The sequence below is a fragment of the Lolium perenne genome, chromosome 3 (genome assembly GCF_019359855.2).
Source record: "Lolium perenne isolate Kyuss_39 chromosome 3, Kyuss_2.0, whole genome shotgun sequence".
Lineage (NCBI taxonomy): Eukaryota > Viridiplantae > Streptophyta > Magnoliopsida > Poales > Poaceae > Lolium > Lolium perenne.
Genome location: NC_067246.2, coordinates 296683914 through 296692529, shown reverse-complemented (window position 1 = coordinate 296692529; position 8616 = coordinate 296683914).

Sequence of the window (8616 nt, the reverse complement as noted above, 5' to 3'; positions counted from 1 at the left end):
CTAGCATCATAATTTTTCGATGAGTTGTTGCTGGTAATTCTTGTATTCCTCTTCCAATTGCGTAACCGCCACTTTGGTTCTTCATATGTATGTGTTAGCGTCATTGTCGTTGCCTCTCATTGCATCATTCTAGCATTGTCACCTCTCTTATAGTCTCACCATCGACACCATAGCTACACCTCCAAGCAACATGTTTCGGGAGAGCTGTGAACTGGTTTGTGTCACATATAGTTTCGCTCGATTTCAGTGAGGGGTGAGCCTAATTTCTCTAGGGTTGACTGTTTCAACCATTTTATCCTAGACATGTGAGTCCCAGCGCTCGATTTTAGTATTGAAAGGCAGAAAACACGATATTTGGTTTATGTGTTGATAATTACCGCTAAAGTCATGGTTCTAATTAGACTAGTCATAGTGGAAAGTAATATAGATTGTTCCATTAATTAGATTATAAAATCATTGTATCTTGGGATGTTACAGTAACTAGTTATGTTACTCTATCATCCTCTCTGCTCATTAACTCACTTCTACATACGCAAATTTGCTAAATTGAACATGAAGTTACTCCTGAAGTTACTTGCGGTGTGAGCAGTCTTAGCTGGTTTCGCTTATGTTGAGCCTTATAGTCTATCTTCTTGTCTAAAAATCAATAAAATCAATAGTCCCAAAAGTTGTGGTCTCGTGTAATTAGTGTTTCTGAATTTGTGGTTTTCTGTAAATATATTATCTTAAAAAACAATGTGTTGTCGACCGGTTCCAGCAAACAAGCTTGGTGGCCCAAACATATAAACGAGTTTAATCTCGATCAAACCCTTCACGAGTTCATGTGCCCCTTCCCTTGGATCTCACATATACACCTGCTCCCACCAAGGCGTCGGGCACCACATACGATAGTCGCGAGGATGTCATCGTGCGCGTCAGGGCAGGTCCATAGGGCGGGGGCAGAGGGGCGCTCTCCCCAGGCCCTTAACAGTTAGGGCCCTAGTTCAAGATGTGTTTGCACACTTACTACACTTATATTCATACTCTTTAGGCAGTAGAGTTTGGAATAATTTTAGAAAATATAGAAGGTTGAAGCTGTAGCTTAGCGTGCATATATTCAGACTTCTTCTCAAATGTGCAGAACAACACTGACCATCATAAAAAAAATTCTCTGATTATTTCTATTTCTCGCAAACAATACACATGTACACAAGTAGAAATAAATAGTTTCAAACATCTTCACCAATATTCTGAAGACCACGGATCTTTCAAATGTAAATATTATTTAGTTTGTTATTGCACTACCCTAATATTTATCTTGCTGAATAATAATATCTTTTAAAGTTTTTTTGTGTGTGACCAAGTGGTGAAGCTTGACTGCGATAGTTAAGGAGCCTAGAACACAAATCATGCTTAAGTAGGGGGGCCATTGCCCCCTGACCTAAAAGCATAGCCACTATGAACAAGGGGCCCTTCGTGTCGTTTCGCCCTAGGGCCCCCAAAATCTATGGACCGGCCGGTACAGGGGACAAGGTGGCTGGAATGGAGAGCGGCGTGTTTTACCTCTATGACAGGCGCCTCGACGTTGTAGTGTACTTTAATGGAGAGAAGGAAGATGCTCAAGCAGATAAGGGCCGCCAAGAAGATGATGCCGAAGAGAGTGGCGTGGAAGACAGTCGGCTTGTGGGACGTCATGCTGTTCGGATGCAGGATGATGGGCGCATGCCGTGGTCCGCCGTCACAACACGACATCACGACGGGGCTTGACCACCGACTCGCTCGCACTCTTGAGGGCTGCCGCAATGCCGTTGGTGACTGCAGGTATGGCAGCAGGGCGGGGCTTGAGTTGTGCGTCTGTGGCTGGGAGGTAGGCAATGGCAGCGAGGTGGGCCTCAGCTATACCTTCTGCTCTACAAGGCCGCCGTCGGTTACCCGCTGCCGCCGAAGAAGAATGACCGCGATCACTGAGACACGAAGGAAGTCTAAATACCCCCTAGGTCCCCCCCCCCCACAGGTTTCAACATGACCAGATAACCCCCTCAGGTTTAACTTACCGTCTAATTAACCCCCTCAAGGCTGTTTTCGAGGCTGATGGCTGTTTTAGCCGGTGGTACTGGTGGTCCACGTCGTACTGGTCTGGTTGAGACGCTTTCTTTCTTGGTCGAGCTGCTTTCTTTCCATTGGCTTCCGCTCGTCTCTTCTCCAGCGCCGCGCCGCTCGTCTATCCGATGATTCTGACCCTTCTTTGACCTGTCAAATAAGGTGCGCATGCAGGTACAAGCCCATTTCATTTCTTCTGTGCATGTTTGTGGGAGATCTGCTTATTCTCTCTCTATATCTCTTCCAGATTATTATGCTCCGATTTTACAGTTTTTTTTCGATTTATACTGTAGTGCTGTATCCTAGAATTTGGAGATTTGTTGACAGAAAGCAACTAATTCCTACAAGTTTGTGTTCGTTAGCTGCTCCCAGGCTCTCTTTCTTAGCCATCAACAGAAAACAAAGCAATGCAACGATGATACTGTACATCAAAAGGGAAAAAGCTCTCAGGAACCTGGGACAAACGCTGGAACTCGTACGGTCAGCTCCGAGGGATACCCGACAGGCCGTCCTCTACACGGCGCGCGACCTCGCCCAGCTCGGCGTCCACGGCGCAGGCGAACGGGGACAAGGTGGTGCCACCGAACTGGACGCGGTTCTGGATGGAGGCGAGGTACGGAAAGCTGTCACGGAAGGGGAGGAGGCGTCCTCGTCGGCCAGCCACGCGAAGGTGTTGTCCCAGAAGCCGGCGAACACCAGCGCCGCTCCTACCACCAGCTGCGTCGCCTCCGTGTCCGCGGACGCCGCCCTCTCAGCCACAGGTCGGCGCCATTACACCTGCTCGGCATAAAACTTGTATCTCCATCGAGCAAGTCGTCGTCGAGCTCAACCCCTCTCTCCGGCGCAACGGTGGGATAGCACATGCGGTGGGGGAGAGTGCGGGCGGGCGGTGCGGGAGAGCACGCAGCGACATGACTGGACTTTTCTCGTTCCCCATTCTTAACCATACAGTGTACGTGGCCAAAACCACTGTCCAAGTCAGCTAAAAGCACCATCACAGATCTGAGGGGGTAATTTAACCTGTAAGTGATACTTGAAGGGGTTTAGTACTCCAGTTGAAATCTGAGGGGTTCTCCATCCCAAACCTTAATCATAGGGGTTATCTAGACTTCATTCTCGAGACAACCTTCCACAAGTGCGCCTCCTACACGATGTTCACCCAGGTACGTACGTTGTACCAGATCGATTACGTCAATCGTTCTTAGTACTGGTTACACACTAGGTCAAATTAGCCATGGTTACACTCACACCTCTAGTTGTCTATCTATTATTGCAGGTTTTCTGATTACCCTTGGGTTCCTATTCTTCACCACATTTTCCGGCCCTAGGCATGCTTTTGCACAAAGATCCGCATCCTCTCTTGGTGTTAATATTTTTGCCCTTCTATCCTCTAGTATGTTGTGGATCCGTTCTTCTGCTTGCCTGGTGTGATCAAAATTAGACTAGCTAGGCTTACCTTGCAAAAAGAAGTAGGCTAGGTGAAGCTCACAGCAGCTTCTAAACATGTTCTTAATTATTATTTTTGATCTAGTTGAAATTTCATCTTTATTTTTCTTTGTCTTAGCGTTGGCTCTTTTTTTTAATGAAGAACACTGTTCAAAATTTCTTCCACTATCTTTGATAAACAAGCGATAGAAATGTGCCCACCATGCCGCGGCCAGCGCGGGAGCCAAGCCTCAGGATGCGCCGGTAGCCTCCCACCTTGGAGCATGTATTGTTTTCGATGTACGGGTACCTCTTGGGTAACGCATTGCCTTCCATGTGCCGCTTCTCCCTGAAGGTCGGCAATTCCACCGTCTGCTTGCACATGGACCGCGGTCCTCCGCACGCACCCCTTGGGGCACACCAATGATGCAACACCAACCGCCACCACATGGCTTCCCGATGGGCATTTGAATGGATGGCCGCAACCTGGTTAGCGAAATACCGTCGGCCATGACACCCTGAAACCTGGTAAGCCACATGACCTATTTCTTCTGTTTGTTCATTTTAAAGAAAGAGTCGTCTGGTCGATGAACATTAGTTTTTTTTGCATAATTAGGCAGACTTTGACGATGAACAAGTCATGAATGACATGATTACCGAAGGTGTGCAAGCATGTGCGCAAGAGGGAAAGCAATGGGGTGGGCAAAAGCAGCGGCGGGGCCATGGCCCGACATGCCCGGGCAGGTGCTCAGGCTAAGCCGCTGCACTTCTTTGTAGTACTTCTATCATGCATTCATGATGAAAGTAAAAATCAGTGCGCGAAATGCTGAGCACATATGCTCTGCCCATGTTCCAATTTCAAGCTAGCTCCACCACTGAGCAAAAGGGTGAGGAAGAAGGTGGGCAAGAGGGATTGTTTGATGTTGCCAGAGAGGGCATTTTTAAAGGAGAGCTTTCATGGATGCACTCACAATCAACAAGGCATACCATGAAGACCAGATCATAAGGTTCAAAAGAGGACCAGAACATACAATGAATGCGAGTACAAGCTTTTGTGTGATGCATGGATGGAAACTGGACAAGGCTAAATTTGTGGTGCGGAGCAAAAGCTATCCTCCCTCCGAATTTGCAAGTGATCGCAATGAAATTCATTGAGCCATAGGTGGAAACATATCCAAGATGAATACACCATATGTATCCGTGCTTATGATAGTACCAAGAGGAAAACCGTGAGCAACTTTGGCGTGAAATACATGGTGATCCAAGCTTTGTCAGCCCACCTAAGTATGTATGATGGCAAGTCTTTTAACTTTACGTATTTTTGGTTCAAGATTCACAGATGTCCCAAATGGCTTGAGCTTGTTGCTCCACTCAAGATCCAAGCCGCGATGAAACCAATCATTTAAGAAACAAAGTAATAATGGCTCAACAATCGATCTTGATGAAGCTGTCCCAAGTGTGATTGTGGAAACATTTGGATCGGCCCGAGGAAAGAAGCTATTTAAGGAGGAGTTGAAGTGTAAGGCGTCGGCAATCGCATTGCAAGAATCATTGAAAGAAATGATTACCAAAGAGGTATGAAGTGGAAGAGAGAGGAGATGAGAGAGTTTGAGAGATGATCTCTTCAAGAGATTCATGGACACAATTCAAGATTTGTACTGACAAGATCTTGTTGCGCTACCACCGAGAAGCTCCAAATTGAAGCCGAGATTGCCACCATCGCCAAGTTTGATGCAAGTTCAAGGACAAAAGAAACTGATCTCTAGGTTTTTACTGAGGATACCTCAGTGACGAGGGCCGGCCTAAGCACAATGGATGACTTAACAAGGGCTTGGTACGACAAGAAGAAGCAATTGATCATGTCTCGACAAGATTGATCATTTCATGTGTTAGTATGAACTATGTGTGTTTTGTGGTCGTTTTGGTACTTCCATACCCTGCACCGGGTTATTATAATTTGAATTTTCTATATTTATTTGGCTAGCTAAAATATGTTCTAGGTTTTGCTTGCGCATAATTTGACCTACACTGGGAAAAGAAAATGAACAAAGTAAGCAAAAGAGCATTCCGATGCGAAAATAATGGTTATCGTCCAAATTAGCATGAACCAATTATAGTTGGTCATGACCAAATTATTAGTTGGGTAGCTTTTGGTTGCAGTTCAAACATACCCGCACACACGCACGAACGAAGCAAACAGAAGCGATCATAATTTTTTAAGAATGCCCGCACTTTATTGATCAAAATCAATCTACGTCCGGGCTACCCAGCCGTCGATCGGATGCAAGTCCAACCAACAATATATACCGTGCAAGGCCATCCTTTCCACGGGTCTCGATTCAAACCAAGTTCGGTGGCCCCAATAGATAAACGAGTTTAATCTCGATCAAACCCTTCACATTGTGCCCTGCCAAGATCGATAACCACGGCCTCCTCCCTTGCGTCTCGTGTATACACTGTCCCTCAACCGCGCGCCGGGCACCGCCACATATGATGGCTGCCGAGGACGTCATCGTGCGCGTCCGCGGCACGGACGAAGGCAATAACGACGGCGATGTGGCCCTCGGCTACCCGCTGATCGACGACGGTGGCTGGAGGAAGCCGGCGGCGGCCGTCGGGTTCCCGCTGCCGCCGGAGAAGAAACAACCACGGCCGCCGGCGACAAGACAACCTGCCCAGCAGAAGCGCGACTCTTGCACGATGTTCACCCAGGTACGTAGGACCGGATTCGATACGTCAATCGATCTTCGTGTTGCAGGGTTATTATGACAAAAATAGAAAGAGCCACGATGTCTAGCCATATGCATCCGATTGCACTTACACTTGTACTCCGTACTTCTGTATCGTTGCAGGGTTTTCTGAGCACCTTCACACTGGTGTTAATCACCTACTTATTCGTGGGCATGGCGGTGAAGAATCCGCATCCTCTCTTGGTATTGTTATGCTTGCCCGTCTTTCCTGTACTTGTCGGTGGACTCGTCCTGCTGCTTGCCTGGTGTACGTGAACGTGACACACACCAGAATTAGACAGCCAGGACGACTAGGCTGACCCGCGGGAAAATGTGGCTAGGTTAAGTTGTTGAGAGCTGCTAAAAAGTTCTTAATTCTTTATTATCTAGTTGAAACATTGTATTTCTTCATGTACTTTTATTTAAAGTTTCATCGAAGGATAGTTTCGAATTGATTTTCCATAATTTTATTAATACGATCTAGTTAAAATTAATACTACCTCTGTCCATAAATAGATGTCTTAGATTTATTAAATTTTGGATGTATATAGACACTATTTAGTCTATAGATTCATTCAAATTTAGACAAATATAAGACATCTATTTATGAACGGAGGGAGTATGTGAATAGTGTCATTTGTTTTTTTTTGTCTTCTGTGACACAATCCATGTTGGATTTGTCTTTTTCTTATCTTTATGTGTATTTAATATTTGGTTCTAAAAGTTGCAGAGATTGTAAATGAACATCTTTGATCAACCAAAATTTCTTTGCCTTCAAGAAGGGATCACTACCAGATCCATTTCGGAAAAAAAAAAACAAAACCATTCCAACAATGTGGGATTTTATGCCCAAATCTGGGCTTCAAGTCACCACCTTCAACAAGGGAAAGACGTAGGTGTGCGTCAATATTTCCTAGCAGGGATATTGTGTTCTACCGTGAAAGAGCAGAGTCTTCCATAGTGTTTTGTGTGTTTGATGACAACACTAGAATATAACGCATAGTCGTTGATACACGGTGCACTCATGTCCTACTCAAGTTTGGAAGACCAAGATCATAGCTAGTTTAGTCTGATAGGTTTTCCATTACTTGTGTGTGTGTCATGTTGTAACAACTGGAGAGATTTTGAGAATCTAAGGAGATCATGTGGTCTCCGCTCAGAGCGGTAGTACCACTTCTCCCGCAGAATTAGTACTACCGCTTGAGGTACCATTGGCGATACCGACCATGTGTGCGGTACTTGTGTGGTACCGATGTCGGAAGTACCGCTTGAGTCACTCTCCTAAGTTACTCGCGGTAGTACCGCTCAAGTACCGCATTTAAATCCCAACATGCGGTAGTTCCGCACCTACTACCGCTTCGGTACCACAAGGGATCCGGTATGCATTTTCCATATGCTGGTACCTCGAGCGGTACTAGACCCGGTAGTACCGGTCGTGCAGGACTTAACCAGTTGGTTGGGGCAACGGTCACATGGACACGGTAGTACCACTCGCCAGAGCGGTAGTATCGGTCGTGCGGGATCTGTGGACCGACTGCATTTTTAATGAACCTATCTATATATTAGGTGTCTTCTTCCCCAACTCGCTTAAGCATCTTTTCACTCTCTCTCTCCTCCATTGCTACAGAGCTCAAACCTTGAGGATCTCCCTTCCCATCCACTCAATCAAGCTTATATTTTGAGAAGTGGTGAAGGAGACCCCGATCTATTGTTTCACCAAAAAGATTTCGCCAATTCCACCTAGTCCTTTGTGGATCTTGTAGTCAAGGTTCCTCTTGTGAAATCCCTTGGAGATGGGCTCCTATGGAGACTAGCTTGGGTTGCGTTAGTCTCATAGGGTGTTGGGAGCCTCCGATGTTGTGGAGCTCACCCGAACCTTATGTGAAGGAATAGCCGCCTCGACTAGCCTTGATAGTGGGGAAGTGGAAACTTCTTTGTGGGGTTTTCACGAGGAAGAAGGTGAAACCTTCGTAGCTGTTGGACCTTCGTGGCTGGAGGAAGTTGCCGGCGGCCGTCGGGTTCACGCTGCCGCTGGAGAAGAAACAACCACGGCCGTCGGCGACAAGACAATCTGCCCAGACGAAGCGCGCCTCTTGCACGATGTTCCCCCAGGTACGTATGTAGGACCGGATCGGTACGTCAATCGATCTTCGTGTTGCAGAAAAATTGAAAGAGCCACGACTCTAGCCATATGCATCCAATTGCACTTACACTTGTACTTCCCTATCGTTGCAGGTTTTCTGATCACCTTCGTACTCGTGTTAATCACCGACTTGTTCGTGGGCCTAGCGGTGAAGAAATCCCCACATCCTTTGCTCATCTTTCCTGTAATTGTCGGTCGGTGGATTCATCCTGCTGCTTGCCTGCCAAAATTTGACAGTCA